The sequence below is a fragment of the Podarcis melisellensis genome (assembly GCF_964234715.1).
Source record: "Podarcis melisellensis genome assembly, chromosome: 6".
NCBI lineage: Eukaryota > Metazoa > Chordata > Lepidosauria > Squamata > Lacertidae > Podarcis > Podarcis melisellensis.
In genome coordinates, this window is record NC_138538.1 from 72,504,524 (window position 1) to 72,522,182 (window position 17,659).

At 45.4% G+C, this 17,659-nt stretch overlaps 1 protein-coding gene across 1 annotated transcript in view; it reads right to left on the reverse strand.

Annotated features, from left to right (window-relative positions):
• PALMD (palmdelphin) overlaps nt 1–17,429 on the reverse strand; it is a 57,336-nt gene extending 39,907 nt beyond the window's left edge. The window contains exon 1 of the mRNA XM_081914238.1: nt 17,307–17,429. The gene's annotated coding sequence lies outside the window, so the exon portion shown is untranslated. The remainder of the gene's footprint in view (nt 1–17,306) is intronic.
• Nucleotides 17,430–17,659: the final 230 nt, after the last annotated feature.

A 17,659-nucleotide genomic window follows, 5' to 3' on the forward strand; every position in this document is an offset into this window, starting at 1 on the left:
TCGCGTTACAGAGGCTTCAGGTTACAGACGCTTCAGGTTACAGACTCCACTAACCCAGAAATAATGCTTCAGGTTAAGAACTTTGCTTCAGGATAAGAACAGAAATCATGCTCTGGCGGCGCAGCGGCAGCAGGAGGCCCCATTAGCTAAAGTGGTGCTTCAGGTTAAGAACAGTTTCAGATTAAGAACGGACCTCCAGAACGAATTAAGTGTACTTCTTGAACAGAGGTTTCCTAGAGATGAGGCGTCACGTCTCGGTAGGATGAGATGCTTTGGCCAATACGTACTTCACATTCTGATGATGCCATAGAAGCCTGCCCAGCAAAGCAACCCCATTGTGCTGTTTATTCCACCAAGGCCTTCTGCGTTAAATCTGAGATAGTTTAGATGAAGATGAAAGAAGGCCTTTGATGTGCAATATGTGTTCCAGACCTTATTGCCTGGAACAAACTAAACATGGACCTGAGGCTTTGTATTAGGAGAAACCTTTCGCAGACAACACAATCATTTTCAGATGTATTTGGAAAACATTATTTTGCATTCAGCAAAAGACCAAGACAAGCTAGTTGGATGCAATTAAACATCAAAGCCCCTGTTGTCTTCTTATTAAGTGGGTGATATGTTTTGATACCGTCTTCTGTCTTCTACTGCATGCTTAATATGAAATAACGGGACATTGTTCAGTGCCAGTGCTTGATGGAGACATGCCCTTAGAAGGGCAAGTTTGTAAGATACATATCTTTTAAACACACCAGTTCTAAGTATTCTGTCACGTTATAGTGTGACCGTGACAAACAAGGCTTGGATTTGTATCCAACACGAGTGGTGCTCCTCTCATGTAATGGGACTTCCTCTCCTCTGCGTACACATCCCTGGATGGTTTCAGGTAAAAAGATTAAAGAATTGTATGGTGGGGATAAATTTGTCAGTAGCAAATACCCATGGTGACAGCTAAATGGACCCATTGTGTTTGGATGCAGTGTTCCTCTGAGCATCTGATTCCAAGTGGAATTGAAAGGGAAGGTCTGTTGCCTTCACACCTTGCTTCTAAATTTCCCAGGATTTTCTGGGTGGCTGCCATTTCTATAGGATTCTGAACTAGATGGACATTTCTTCATCTGATACAAAAGGAAGGGGGACTGCCATCTTATTTGAATGGCACCCCTGTCAAGTTCAGCCATAGCAATTTCATAACCTCTGCCCAGATATAGCTGCTGCAGAACTTAAAACGAAGAAAGTTGTGATCCTGAAACCATAGCCCAGAGAAACCAACACTTAGTCCTAATCAGAATTTACTTGAATAGAGGTCCACATTGCTTTTAGTGACCATACCAAGGTGACAAGCAAATGCTAGGAAAGTAATACAGTAAGCCAACGGAATGGTAAATGCATTTGGCAGTCTGGATCTGTCCGGATCTCTGGTACTATCTGTTGAAAATGAGTCAAAGGGAACATTAGCAGCAACAGATTTGACCTGGGAAGTAAGTCCAACAGAGATAGGATGCTGAAGAGAGGTGAGTGGCGCTAACAAGGGGGAGAGAGAGCCCCAATTAATAAGAGACTGGCTAAGAGTTGTAAAAGAGGAACCTCCTGGGGAAGAAGAAGGTACATAGCTGTGCATTTCTGCATTCTTCACCCACAAATCACTGGATTGGCTCCCCTGGCAGCCTGCATAGATGAGCTTCGTCCTCTGACAAATAAAGTGAGTTGCTGGGCAGGCAATAAATTGGAGTGACAGTGGAATCAGGTGCAATAAAGGCAAGGGATTGACAGGCTGAGATTGTTGTTAAACCATTGCCTGAAGTAGCAATGAGACTATAGGACAGATGATTAACTGACCGTGGTTCTGACAGAGACAGAGGAAGCAGTTCTCAAAAGCAGATCTACACTGCCCATGTAAATATGGAGCGGTCAGCATTTCACAGCCACTAGTCGCATGATTTGATGCTTTGCAAATTGTGAAAGAACACCATGCAATCCCAAAACTATTTTGTTTCACCACTGGTGTGCATCATTTAAACAGGGGTTCATCAACCGTCTCGCAGATTTAAAAAATTCATTCTTGCCAGATTTCTGTAGACTTGTAGAATTGAAAGGAACTGTGGAGGTCATCTGGCCCAATTCATCTTCCTGCATAGCGCAGGATCTACAGTGCGGGAGTCAACTGCAGCATTCCTGACAAATGGCGCTCCAGTCTTTGCTTTAGCAGCTCAGTGTAAGCACTTTGCATGCAATCCATGCATAACTCTCTGGTCATGGATGGGGTGGCATGCACAGAGGAGGGGAAAGAGGATGGTACACCAGTTCTTCTCTCCTCCAGTGATAGAAACTGAGATATGAAAGCTAGGAGCTAAAAGACACCTTAAACCGAGGTTATGGGCACAACAATGGAATGTCTAGGTGCACTTTTTAATAACAAGAATATGCACAACTGCAGCTAAAATATTGTGTTCGTTTTTCACATGGTCTAGTCCTTCCCCTGCCCAAACCCCTAATATTCTTAAGAGGGTCTCTTCTCCAGTCTTCAGAGAGTGGCCGCAAGTGGGGAGGCAGTAAAAGGTCCTCCTTTCCTTCCACTCTGCAGTTTTAATCTGAAATCTTAGGCTCAGTACAGCGCCCAGAGCTTAGAAACTGCTCACACAAATGACATTCCCTGTTGCAAAATGCTCCAAGAACAATGGGCGTTTCGAACACTGCTGACCTCCAAATCTTGTTGCCATAGCCATTGCATCTTCTACTGATTTCTCATCCCTCTGAATTGACAGCAGTGGATCCAGCTAGTTCATCTTAGAGAACCAGATTTGGGACAAGGGCTTCCAATAATCTATCCTTGGGTAAATATGTTACACAGTATGTGTATACAGGCATGCAGAAAAAGTACATGCATGTGCCCACACTTCCCCATCAAACGACCTACACATTGATCCTAGCCCCCATGAAAAAGCATCTCACTTCATAGCATGTGAAGTAGCCCTGTTCAGTTCTGTGTCACTAACTCATAGAAATAAGAGACTAATGCCTGAGCACAAATTACTTCATGTGGGTAGGTATGTAAACATTAAAACCATAGTCTGGCCAGATAATTAAAAAACGATTTTGTAAGATCCTCTTGCAACTTAGATTTTTAGAGGCTTGCCTTATTTATTTAGAACATTTGGCAGCTGCCTTCCCTTCCCAAAGGTATTCGGTACAACATAATGGCATCTAGGTGTTTGCCCCAAACCAAAACTCAACAGCGAGTGCCAGTCAAACAGCAGCCCACATCATTTTGACAGTGGAAAAAGCATTCCAACATAGAAATGTTTTTATCAGCTGGGAAAAAACAAACCAGGGAGGAGGAGTTCAGGTGTATTTACCTTGGAAGTTAGTTTCAGAAAGTGAGTTTGACATGGGACGGGAACAGCCCTACTGTTAGGCAGAAGGGAGGCAGCTCCTGAGGGATGGAGGGGAGAGCAAGATTTTGGATAATAGAGCTGTGTATGCCTTGTGATCTGCCCTGTGCCCCTTAAGCCAATCTGCTGCCCTCAGGTGCAGTGGAAGACACTGCCCCATGACAGTTGACCTAAGATTGAATTAGTGGTCTGGTCAGCTTTTGTACATGCAATGCGAGAGGAGCCATCTTTGCCTCAGGCAGCAAAATGTCTTGGGCTGGTCCTAACAAGGGGGAAGGAGGTTCTATATTAGAGATTCTATTGCAGCATTGGCTAACAGGCTAAAATAAAAATAAAATAAAATCTCAAGAGTAAGAATGCTGAGAATCACAAGAGACTTTTAGAGATTTCTGATACTGAGGGCGTTTAAAAAACATACGTTGGTCTCTTATTTAGCATGAGTCATACTAAGGTCTGTACATTTGATGAATGTGTTTATATGACATTCTGTCCCTTTCTCTGTAGTGTAGAACAATATATATCAGGGGCAGCCAAGTTAGTGGTTTGTTTAAACAATGACTATACTATTTCATATATTTTTTTTAAAAAAAGAGAAAGGCCATTTTGGATTCATGTGATGTTATCAGCAATTTATTACTGCATTCACAGAAGTGTCAGATGTTGTGCCAACCTTTACTTGTTACTGCAATTGCAAGACATCTTGCTTTTATTTTTGGGAAGGAACTGAACGTATAAATTCCAGGCATAAAGCACAGTCTCCATTGCTGTAAACTCCCCTAAGATTTCATTGACATCACTGGTTTCAGTCTTTTGCCATACAGCCTATTGAACTAAGGAAGACTTGTTTTCAGTGCACTGGAAGATTGGCTCAATATCCAAAGGTCATTGGCTGCATCTAAAGCACAGTCAGACTTTACGACAGAGGTGTAGTGGGCAAAGGAAGCAGCTATCTTCCTAACATGCATGCAGATAGGACCTGATTTTCAGGATCAGCTTTTAAGACTTTGTACTGACACATAGGCCTGGAAGCCCTATTATAAAACTGTATTCTATAATTTTCCTTTGGAAGTAGTTTGTTTGTCCGTCTGTTTTTAAAACTAATTTTTATTGCTTCCAATAAACACTATAATAAAGCACTACCAAGCAATGTACATCCAAATTGTGATTGCACACAACATATATAGCACTGTTATGTCTGTGGGGTAATGCAGGTACTGTATGACGCTGCCCCTGCTCCCAACTAAGATGTTTGCTGGCTGAAGACAAAAGATTGTCTTTGAAAATGTCCACGAGAAGTGGGTGGTGGCCTGATCTATGGTCCTGTAGATGTTGTTCTCAGTCGTTCCTATTAGCCATCAAGACCGATGGTCCAAGATGATGTGACTTGTAGTTTATCAACATTTGGAGGGCTGAAAGTTGGAACTCTCCTCCTCAGAGCAAGAGAACGTCTTTTCTTTTAGTTGACTGGCGTTGTACATTGCATACAGGTTTGTTTTTCAGATAATGCCCTTTCCCCTTTCTTCATGCTAAAAACATGCACGTATCTTTATTAAACACAAAATGCTTTATTAAACACAAAATGCTTTTTCTCATCTCCTTTTGCCCTGGGCTTTCTCAGATTTGAGCAAGGAAGGCCCAGTGTGGTGTAGTGGTTAAGAGCAGTGGACTCGTAATCTGGTGAACCGGGTTCGCTTCCCTGCTCCTCCACATGCAGCTGCTGGGTGACCTTGGGCTAGTCACACTTCTCTGAAGTCTCTCAGCCTCACTCACCTCACAGAGTGTTTGTTGTGGGGGAGGAAGGGAAAGGAGATTGTTAGCTGCTTTGAGACTCCTTCAGGTAGTGATAAAGTGGGATATCAAATCCAAACTCCTCCTCCTCCTCCTCCTCCTCTTCCTCCTCCTCCTCCTCCTCCTCTTCTTCTTCTCTTCCCATTTTGGTTCAGAATTTGGTGTTATTCATAGAATAGATGTTGACAAATTTTGCTGAGTATAAGAAAATTAAAATGCAATGAATTTTAAATGGGAATCCCAAGTGTTCTGGCAGTTAATTTGGATGGAACAATAAGAACATGAAGAGAATAGCAATGGATAACTCAGAGATGTAGCTGGCAATAAGCCAAAAGGAAATGTTTTAGAATAAATCTACTCCAAACACAATAGGCTCTTTTGAATGGTGAAAGGAAAATTAAGTCTTTTCAGATTAGACTTCTCAGTACAGCTGGCTGAGAAGAAGGATAATAATAAGAAGAAGGAGAAGACGAAGAAGAAGGAGAAGAAGAAGGAGGAGGAGGAGAAGAAGAAATAATGAGTCTTGTAATCTTGTGTGAATCCTTCTTCAGAAGGCATTCCACATTCTGAGTTGAGTCAATAAGCCTCTGCTAGAAGTCCACTTTTCTTTACAGCCAGATCAGTATATTTCACTGGCAAGTCACAAGATTGCTAGACAACAACTTGAACTCTCTCCCTATGCCTTTCTTAGCTCCCCCCCCCCTTTGCCATTCAGCATTCCCAGACATATGTGTCTGCTGCTGAGAAGAAAGCGAGAGCACTTGATTCTTTTTCTGTATATTATGGGCCAATGCCTCTTTTGGTCCTACATCAAATCATTAAAGGTAAAGGTAAAGGGACCCCTGACCATTAGGTCCAGTTGTGACTGACTCTGGGGTTGCAGCACTCATCTCGCTTTACTGGCCGAGGGAGCCAGCGTACAGCTTCCAGGTCATGTGGCCAGCATGACTGAGCCGCTTCTGGCGAACCAGAGCAGTGCACGGAAATGCCGTTTACCTTCCCGCCAGAGCGGTACCTATTTATCTACTTGTACTTTGATGTGCTTTCGAACTGCTAGGTTTGCAGGAGCAGGGACCGAGTGTCGAGGGGATTCGAACTGCCGACCTTCTGATCGGCAAGTCCTAGGCTCTGTGGTTTAACCCATTACACACCTTTAATTCATTCGCATAGAGACCTGCTTTGTAGAAACATGGTTAGTCAGCAGATACATAAGTCTCTTCAGTTCCTTTCCTCCTACAGGTTGTGATAAACCTGCATACTGCTTTAATCTCAGTGATCTGATGGGATCTTCCCCTTTGGCTGAGCAGAATGTACTTGATAAAGAAAACTAATTCATGTGCACATAGATCAGTCCTGATTCATACAGGATTCTGGTTATGTAGAAAACCCTTAATCAGCTAAGCTTCCCATGTGTGTCTTTCTATGTTTAAATGCACTTTCTACATGTGCTGTCACATCTGTGTGTAACATTAGTGTGCCAGCAGTGCATCTTCCAAAATACAACCTTTATGAGTAGGTTATGGTCCCATATACACCATGGAAGTTCATAGAACCATAGAATAATAGAATTGTCGAGTTGGAAGGGATCCTGAGTCCAACCCCTGCAATGCAGGTATCTCAACATGCAGTCTCCCATCCAGCTTGAAACCATACCAGGCCCTGCTTAGCTTTGCAAATGTGCTAGCAGTTGTATTGCTGCACCACCAGGAGGGGCTGAACATGCATTTGGGCCATAATAGGTACATTGCACGGAATATAATGGGCTGTGCATGGATCCTTTCAACTGTTTCCTGTATAAATTGGACTTCCCTGGAGCTGTATAAGTCCCAGATGTCCTTCAGTCTTTCCTCATGGCTGCTTGATGTCTGCTTTGAAGACGAATGGGTGGCTGGCCATTTTTACATCTGTGGGTCCTTAAGTGAAATTCCAGCATGATCTCATTAGCTGCGCATGCTTCTTTAGTCCAACTTGAGCTCAGGCAGCTTATAGGCCAGGCGAGTTGCACATGCAAGCCAAATGCATGACATTCCATTGATGTAGTGTGCAAATATTTACCGGCAAACACAGAACGAGCTACCAAGCAGCGCTCGCACCTGATATCCAGTTGATGTGCAAACCCTCGTCCTCCGAGATTGACAGGAACACACTTGTGACTCTTTCCACGTCTCTCTGCCTTACGTAACAATTGCTGCTATATATTCTGACTCACTGTTTCCTTGGCCCTGACGGCTGACTTTATCTGTTCACGCCCTAATGGAAAGCTTTCTGCTGAATGGAGCTTCTTGTGCTGCCAGTCTGCTCTATGGAAAACACACATAATTACATTCTTCATAGAAAATGAACACAAAGGCTCACCATGAATACAGCCAGCTCTCAAAATTAGGACAGTGTCAATTCCCTACAATTGCTGGGAGCTCACAGAACATCCAGGGCATTTGCATGTGAATGAGCAACGCACACATATTTCTGGGAGGGAATTATCTCTCTCGCTTTGCTTCTGTGAGCTCCTCACCACCCAGTAGGCATGAGGTCCTCAGGGGATTTTCCCATGTCCCTGCTGGATGCAAGCACCAACCAGCTGGCTTTAGCTAAAATATGCTACAAAGGCAGGAGGTGAGCATTGTGCCCATGAGAGCCTAACTACCATTTATCACTAGTGAAGACTTAACTACAGTCCCTTTCGGTGGTCTCCAAGAACTCATTGGAACTGTGCTATTTTTAATCTGTTAAAAGACAGGAATTTAAACATTGGTATGTGGGTTAAACCACAGAGCCTAGGACTTGCCGGATCAGAAGGTCGGTGGTTCGAATCCCCGTGATGGGGTGAGCTCCCGTTGCTTGGTCCCTGCTCCTGCCAACCTAGCAATTCGAAAGCACGTCAAAGTGCAAGTAGATAAATAAGTACTGCTCCAGCGGAAAGGTAAATGGTGTTTCCATGAGCTGCTCTGATTCGCCAGAAGCGGCTTAGTCATGCTGGCCACATGACCTGGAAGCTGTACACCGGCTCCCTTGGCCTATAAAGCGAGATGAGCGCCGCAAACCCAGAGTCGGCCACGAATGGACCTAATGGTCAGGGGTCCCTTTACCTTTACGTGTTTTCACCTAAATTCTAAGTCCTAAAAGAATAAATACTTAAAATGAGTGTGCCGAATCTGTGAGCTGGATTGGATTGACGGTGCCAATACATGACACAAAATAACAGCTGATTAGATCTTGGTGGGTTTGTCAGGAACTGCACAGTGTAGGAATAGCCAACATGAACTCCCATCAGCACCAACAGGCATGGCAAATACTCAGGGATGATGGGAGTCATAGTCCAAAAACATCTGGAGGGAGCCACATTGATTACCCTGGCATATGGGAACCTACGGGTGGAGATGATATGGCCTATTTTCAGTCCATATCACTTCTGCCTAAGTCTGTCCCATTTCTTTTCTATTTCGCATTGTCTTTCTTTCTTTCTTTCTTTCTTTCTTTCTTTCTTTCTTTCTTTCTTTCTTTCTTTCTTTCTTTCTTTCTTTCTTAATAAAGTGGTATGGTACCCTGACCTGTGGGGCCAATTAGGCCCCATAGGGATCTAAATTTGGCCCATCAGTTCATTTTCCCCAAGCTGCACCCATCTACTCCGTAACTGACATAATTTTTGTTGTTGCTGTTGTTTAGTCGTTTAGTCGTATCCGACTCTTCATGACCCCATGGACCAGAGCACGCCAGGCACTCCTGTCTTCCACTGCCTCCCGCAGTTTGGTCAAACTCATGCTGGTAGCTTCGAGAACACTGTTCAACCATCTCGTCCTCTGTTGTCCCCTTCTCCTTGTGCCCTCCATCTTTCCCAACATCAGGGTCTTTTCCAGGGAGTCTTCTCTTCTCATGAGGTGGCCAAAGTATTGGAGTCTCAGCTTCAGGATTTGTCCTTCCAGTGAGCACTCAGGGCTGATTTCCTTAAGAATGGAGAGGTTTGATCTTCTTGCAGTCCATGGGACTCTCAAGAGTCTCCTCCAGCACCATAATTCAAAAGCATCAATTCTTCGGCGATCAGCCTTCTTTATGGTCCAGCTTTCACTTCCATACATCACTACTGGGAAAACCATAGCTTTAACTATACGGACCTTTTTTGGCAAGGTAATGTCTCTGCTTTACATGATGCTATATCCCAATTCTTATATCTCAACAAATCCCAGTTGTCCCTGGGCAAGCAAGGTCTGTAGTCAGGATCTTTTAAAGTATTTCGCATCCAGTGCAAGCCCTACTGGGATTGGCTCCTCTCAAGAGCTCCCCGAGTGGGCATGCAGCAAACTATGCTTCCTTTGCCCAAGAAGCTTGATTTCAAAACCGACAGGCAAGTGAACATCTTCCCTTTGTGGACTGGCTTGAATCGAAGCTGGTCTGCAAAAGGAAAGACTTTGGCTGACATCATGGCGATGTCAGGTGATAGACAGGCTCTGCTCACCTGTCAAAGTGGCCCATATAGATATTGGGGGAGGGGTATTAGGATTTGACCCACTGGCTGAAACTCATTTCCCATCCCTACTTTCAAATCTGAACAAACTGGATTGAAACACTCTTGTTCTTTCTATCTGTGTCATCTACTGGCATATTGCTGTTTTTGATTTTTACATTTGATAGTTTGCTGAAGTTATCATATATATTTTTATGTTGTGAACTGCTCTGAGATCTGTGGGTGAAGGGTTGTATACTAATTTAATAAATAATAAAATTAATAATAATCAGTTGGCTTGGGATTCCTACTGTGGATCACTACGCTCTGAAAGCCAGGATTGACGTTCCACCCCCACCCTGCTTAGGTGGCGAGCCGATTTGGGCTCGCCCGCAGAGGCTGATGGATCCTGATAGATTCCGTCAAGCCTTGCGGGACCTTTCTCCCCCTGGCGACTCATTGACTGAGCTTGTTGAGGGCTGGAATACCCATCTCCTGGCAGCCATCAATGAGATCGCACCTAAGCGCCCTCTGCGACCCCGCAGAAACCGGGCTCCCTGGTTTACCAAGGAGCTCCGGAAAATGAAGCGGGACCTCAGACGGCTAGAGCGAGTATGGCGGCGTGCCCGTGACGGAGCTTCAAGAACATCTTATAGGGTTTTTATGAAAACCTACGAGATGGCTGTGAAGGCCACTAAGAAGTCCTACTTCTCGGCCTCCATTGCATCCGCTAGCTCTCGCCCGGCGCAATTATTTAGTATAATTCGGTCTTTAACGTCCCTCGAAGGACAGCCAAATTTAAATAACAAATTGACACACAGCTGTGAGGCATTTGCGAGCTTTTTTGCGGAGAAGGTCTTGTCGCTCCGCCATGACCTCCCTGCCAATTTGGACACAATAAAGGAACTGGAGGCCCCTCGACTGTCCTCGGGTCCAGTATTGGACCACTTCGACCGGATATCCCCAGCCGATGTGGACAGACTCCTCCGAGCTGGAAAGCCCACCACCTGTCCTCTTGACCCGTGCCCGTCTTGGCTGATTAGAGCGTGTCCAGACGAGGTGCGGGCCCTCCTGGGGGATATCATCAATTTGTCCCTTGGCACGGGGACATTCCCAGGGGAACTGAAGGAGGCAGTGGTGCGCCCGCTCTTAAAGAAAACATCATTAGATCCTTTAGATCTATCCAATTACCGCCCGGTTTCAAATCTTCCGTTCCTGGGTAAGGTGATTGAGAGAGCGGTTGCTGAACAGCTTGGTGGGTTTCTGGATGAAACATCGGCTCTGGATCCATTCCAGTCCGGCTTCCGCGCTGGCCATGGGACCGAGACGGCTCTGGTTGCCCTAACAGATGATCTTCGTAGACAGCTGGATCGAGGCGGGTCGGGGCTGCTGATTCTTCTAGATTTGTCAGCAGCTTTTGACATGGTCGATCATGAACTTCTGGACCACCGCCTTGCCGACGTGGGGATTCAGGGCACAGTCCTTCAATGGCTGCGCTCGTTTCTCTCTGGTCGGGGACAGAGGGTGGCGCTTGGGGGGGAATTGTCATCGCGCCACTCCTTGGTGTGTGGAGTGCCTCAGGGTGCGATTCTCTCCCCGATGCTTTTTAACATCTTTATGCGCCCCCTCGCCCAGCTTGTCAGGAGTTTTGGGCTGGGCTGCCATCAGTATGCTGATGACACCCAACTCTATCTGTTGATGGATGGCCATCCTGACTCGGCCCCAGACACACTGATCAGATGCTTGGAAGCTGTGGCTGGATGGTTGCGTGGGAGCCGGTTGAAGTTAAATCCTTCGAAGACAGAGGTCCTCTGGCTGGGACGGGATGATATGGGACTGAGGGGGCAGCTCCCATCTCTTGCGGGGGTGCAATTAGTGCCAGCACCGTCCGTTAAGAGTTTGGGTGTAATCTTCGATACCTCCCTCTCCATGGAGGCGCAGATTGCAGCTATTACAAAGGCGGCATTTTTTCATCTCCGCCAAGCTAAGCAGTTGGCTCCTTACCTCTCTCGCCCTGACCTAGCTACTGTGATCCACGCGACGGTCACCTCCAGACTGGATTATTGTAACTCGCTCTACGTGGGGCTGCCCTTGAGACTGACCCAAAAACTCCAGCGGGTGCAGAATGCCGCAGCGAGACTCCTTACGGGGTCTTCGCTGCGAGATCACATTCATCCGGTGCTATACCAGCTGCACTGGCTCCCGGTGGAGTACAGGATCAGGTTTAAGGTGCTGGTTTTAACCTTCAAAGCCCTATACGGCCTAGGACCCTCGTACCTATGGGACCGCCTCTCCTGGTATGCCCCACAGAGGAACCTACGGTCTTCAAACAAAAACACCTTGAAGGTCCCAGGCCACAGAGAGGTTAGGCTGGCCTCAACTAGAGCCAGGGCCTTTTCGGCTGCGGCTCCAACCTGGTGGAATGCTCTGTCACAAGAGACAAGGGCCCTGCAGGACTTGACATCTTTCCGTAGGGCCTGCAAGACAGAGCTGTTCCGCCAGGCCTTTGGTTAGGGCACAGCCTGACTCCCTCCTCTGGCAACCTTTACAAAACTTTATGGCTGCCATCAATCTTGATTTTAATTAATTTTTATAATGTTTTTATAATGTCACACTATTTTGGTGTTGTTAGCCGCCCTGAGCCCGGCTTCGGCTGGGGAGGGCGGGATATAAATAAAATTTATTATTATTATTATTATTATTATTATTATTATTATTATTATTATTATTATTATTTTTCTAGAAAAAAGAGGTGTTGGAACTCACCATGAACGCCTCCCTTGTTCTCTTATAATGGCAATGGCGCCCACCTGAGTTCTTGTGAGTGCCGGCTGAAAAAAAAGCCCTGATCATAATATATGGAAGGAGGGAAAGAAATGGAAGTAGTTTTATTGATCTGACTGTTTTCTGACAGGCCCTGTATCTTGTATAATTTTCCTGCTTGCATTCCATAGCAGTAGCATTTCACAAATGCTTTTGTTAGTGTGTGAATGTTCAAAATAGCCATGAATGGAAATACCTGAAAGCACATGGATGGTTCCATGCAGCAAAAATGCAGAGTAGCTCAGGAATCCCCTTTTGTTTCACCCAATTGTTTTTATAAGAACACCAGCCCTAGACATCAAATGTTGGCTGTGCCAAAGATCCTTCAGGGAGCCTGTAGCATTTGGAGAACACATGCAGAGTTTTTTCCCAATATGCTTTTTCAGATATTCATCTGTTTCTGGTGACTTGAAATGCCTGGATCTATCGGTCCACTTTGTGTTGAAACTAAGAAAAAAATGTGCTACCCCCTCCCCAATAAATTTGTGCAGTAGGAATGAACCACTTGGTCCCACTAGATCTGTGAGCTATGGAGGGAGCATACAAGAGGCTACTGCTAATAGGCATACTGTTGACAGCAGCTTCTACTCATCTTTCTACAGGTGGAGCAGGACCCTTCACACTGGTGGAGCTGGGCAGAGGGACACCTCTCCTTCATCAAAGCCACCTCTAGGGTAGTAGATCATGGGGTTGAATTGTTTTGCCCATCAAATAGTATATCAAGAGTTAATCCTCTTTGAAATTATCAGCAATTTAAGTGTGGAACTTCCAAATGGCAGTAGATAAGCAGAACAAAACGAAAGGAGTCTTCTTACCAGTTAGAAACTTAATGATCACAGCGAGGGAGCAAAGAATCCATTTCCTAGGAATGAAGGTGCACCCACTTCCTCCCTAGTCCCCCACGTCACTACAGCCTCTTGTAACCTGATCTCTCAACCACTGTGCTTTCCTGTGCTGCCACCTTATCTGCTCTTCTTGACATTGGGCTGAGCAGATGGACACTTTCCAGAGACAGTGTGTCTGTTAACACTCTCTCTCTCTCTCTCTCTCTCTCTCTCTCTCTCTCTCTCTCTCTCTCTGCTTCTTCTCTTAGCTGTTCCCCCTCCAGTACAGTGGTACCTCGGGTTAAGAACTTAATTCGTTCCGGAGGTCCGTTCTTAACCTGAAACTGTTCTTAACCTGAAGCACCACTTTAGCTAATGGGGCCTCCTGCTGCTGTCATGCTGCTGGAGCACGATTTCTGTTCTCATCCTGAAGCAAAGTTCTTAACCCGAGGTACTATTTCTGGGTTTGCGGAGTCTGTAACCTGAAGCGTCTGTAACCTGAAGCGTCTGTAACCTGAGGTACCACTGTACTTCCCAGCTTCTGCCTTCTGAACTATGTCCTTCTGCAAACCACTCTTCCAAATCTATAGTGTCCTCCTGCTCCTGGGAAGATTCAGGATCCTGATCAGGAGCAGGGGGAGGGGGAGGCTCCCACCATTCCTCCTCAGTGCAGCCCTCCTCAGCACGGTCCCTGAGAGATACCGGTACCACTTATGGTGGAGGGTATCTCATATATTACAGGGACACAGGTGGCGCTGTGGGTTAAAGCCTCAGCGCCTAGGACTTGCTGATCGAAAGGTCGGCGGTTCGAATCCCTGCTGCGGGGTGCGCTCCCGCTGCTCGGTCCCAGTGCCTGCCAACCTAGCAGTTTGAAAGCACCTCCGGGTGCAAGTAGATAAATAGGGACCGCTTACCAGCGGGAAGGTAAACGGCGTTTCCGTGTGCAGCTCTGGCTCGCCAGAGCAGCGATGTCACGCTGGCCACGTGACCCGGAAGTGTCTTCGGACAGCGCTGGCCCCTGGCCTCTTAAGTGAGATGGGCGCACAACCCCAGAGTCTGTCAAGACTGGCCCGTACGGGCAGGGGTACCTTTACCTTTACCTTATCTCATATATAGTATCAAATGCACATCCAACTCCCATCCAAGCCATCTCCCATGTGGTGCTCATAATTGAAGTTCAGGCCATTCTGTTAATAGTCGAAAGCCTATATAAGGCAATGCTGTTGGATAGGGAGAGCTCTGTTGGTAGAGTTTGAGACTTTTAATCTCAAGGTCATGGGTTCAAGTCCCACACCAGGCAAAAAGATTCCTGCACTGCAGGGAATGACCTTTGTGGTCCCTTCCAACTCTACAGTTCTATGATGTTATGATTCCAGGAGGGAAAGCGTATTAAATGGCATCCATTTAATAAAAGGAGTGTCTAAATTTACTGTGTTCATGCTCTGTTAACATACCTGAATAATGTAAATCATATTAGAGGATGTTCCTTTATTCCTTCCCCAGTAATTATTATAGATTTGGGGGCAAAACTAATGTACTTCAAAATAATAATAAAGAACCAGAGCAAGGAAGGAAAAAAGAAGGGAAACACAAGAATTCTAAGTATAATCCCATGCCCATCTGATACAACAGATTTATTATAAACCACTCTGAATTTTTCAATTGAAAGTTAAAATTAAAACCTTTTAAGCTAATAAATAAGTAATAGAAGAGAGGCCTGCTAAACAGACACAAGTAAAATGGATATTTCTGAGACATATATCATGGTTTAATTTAAATTGCAAAGCAGTTAAATAATCTTTGCCGCAAATGTATTTCATTTCAGAGACTTCACGCCACCTAGAGAAAAAGAGCCCATTAAAGTTCACCATAAATTATGCAGACTCAATTTCAGGTTCTTCTAAGATTGGTTTTCAATTTAACCTGTCCTTTCAGATACTGGCCTTCGTCTTTGTTGAGATTATGCTGTGCAGTCTTCCACAACGTGGTGTCTCTCAGGTGTTGCTGGATTCCAATTCCCATCAGACTCAGCCAGGATGGCCAGTGGGCAGGGATGATGGGAACTGTGGTCCAAAAATATCTGGAGGGCATCAGGTTGAGGAAAGCTTGTGTGATATGTCTTTAAGGTCCTCCTTCCCTTCCTGTTAACACACAGTGCTCTTGATAGCAGCAGCGATCCCTCCATTGTAATGCTTTAGGCACTAGATTTCTACATTCCAGCTTCCAGGTGGCATTGAGTCGCTTAGTTTGTCAAAAGAAAACACAGCAAAATTCAGCGGCAGATGCCATATTCTTGTTGCAAGGTGGTTAGGGGAAGTATGCATGTTCTTCCTTTTGATGGACAGCCTCCTTCAATCAATGGATAGATGACACGCCAAAGCTTGTAACCCATGAACAGATCCCTTTCAGATGGAAATTATATATGGACAAATGTAATGATATTTGGAATGTATTTGTCGAAACCATAGTGGCCCATGAATCAGTGTACAGTGGTACCTCAGGTTAAGTACTTAATTCGTTCTGGAGGTCCATTCTTAACTTGAAACTGTTCTTAACCTGAGGTATCACTTTAGCTAATGGGGCCACTTGCTGCTGCCACACAATTTCTGTTTTCATTCTGAAGCAAAGTTCTTAACCCGAGGTACTATTTCTGGGTTAGTGGAGTCTGTAACCTGAAGTGTCTGTAACCTGAAGCGTCTGTAACCTGAGGTACCACTGTATTTACTTTTTATTCACCTCTGTGTATTTATGCCACAGACATAGGAGCCAACTCCTAGGGGCTGAGATCCCTTCGCTTCCCCCATAAAATATTTGAGGGGGCCAGCCCCCTCCCCCAGTTGATGGGTATTGCCATTCAAATGGTGTGTGCGTGCCACGTCATGTGATCGATTATGTGGGGTGGGGTTTACCTGTTCCCCCATATTTTATTCAAGTTGGTACCCCTGCTTACAGATGACACCTGATATGTATGACACCTTCTTTGTGTATCCTGGCTGCATCATCACAAATATAGCTCGGTGTCCCTGTATCAGGGATGGGGAACCTGTGGTCCTCCAGCTGTTGTTGGACTCCATCTCCCATCATTCCTGACCATCAGCCGTGCCGTCTGGAGCTGCTGAGAGATGGAATCCAACAATGTCTGGAAGATCACAGGTTCCTGATTTCTGCCCTATATCATTTGCATTAAAAGATTGAGAAGCCTCACACTCTTATGTAACAGGGGCAGCAGGAAAGCTTGGGTAGACCCCTACTTTGGATGTTTTTTTCTTTCCAGGAAGTATCCAGAGTAGGGGGTCTACGGAAGATTTCCTCTTTGAATGGGCTGTCACAGGTGTGTATGGTGATGATTGCAGAGGCAGCCCGTGAGAGCTGGAGTAAAGTCTTGATGAGTTGGGTAAATAATAATAATAATAATAATAATAATAATAATAATAATAATAATTTATTTATACCCCACCCATCTGGCTGGGCCTCCCCAGCCACTCTGGGCGGCTTCCATAAAACCCAAAAATACAGTAAAATATCACACGTTAAAAACTTCCCTGAACTTCGCCTTAAGATGTCTTCTGAATGTCAAGTAGTTGTTTATCACTTTGACATCTGCTGGAAGGGCGTTCCACAGGACGGGCGCCTCTGCCTGGTTCCCTGTAGCTTTGCTTCTCACAATGAGGGAACCGCCAGAAGGCCCTCGGCGCTGGACCTCAGCGTCCGGGCAGAATGATGGGGGTGGAGACGCTCCTTCAGGTATACTGGACCGAGGCCGTTTAGGGCTTTAAAGGTCAGCACCAACACTTTGAATTGTGCTCGGAAACCCTGCTGGTCTTGCACTACCCAACATAGCTGCCAACTTTTCCCTTTTCCTGCGAGGAATCCTATTCAGAATAAGGGGGGGGGGGGGGAGAAGGGACAGCTATGCTATCCACCCACAACAGAAATGAGAAAACCTCATACAGAGTCATACAGTAGAATTCTCTAGGCAAAAACCTTGTCCATACATCTGTTTCTCTTTTTGCAAATAGCACGAAACACCCCATCTCTTACCTTTGTGCCTTCGTAGAGCAGTGATTAATCCAAGGAATTGCCTTGCACCGCTGCAGCAGTTATTGGTGCCACACTGCAAATGGCATCGGGTCAGAGTGTACGTAGGGAACTTCGAATCTGTAATAATGAAGGCTACCATCTGACTGCTATTGGGTTTTGTTGACGTAAGTATCTAATTTACGGAAGAGGCACCTGCTGGCATAGCAAGCATAATATCACCAATCTGTTATTGATTTCAACATGACAGCTGCACACTAAACCAGATTAGTAAATATTTAACCTCGGTAAATTTAGGGTTTGAACGCAATCATGAAATGACGGGAATGTATGCCTGGGCAAATCTTGAGTCAAGG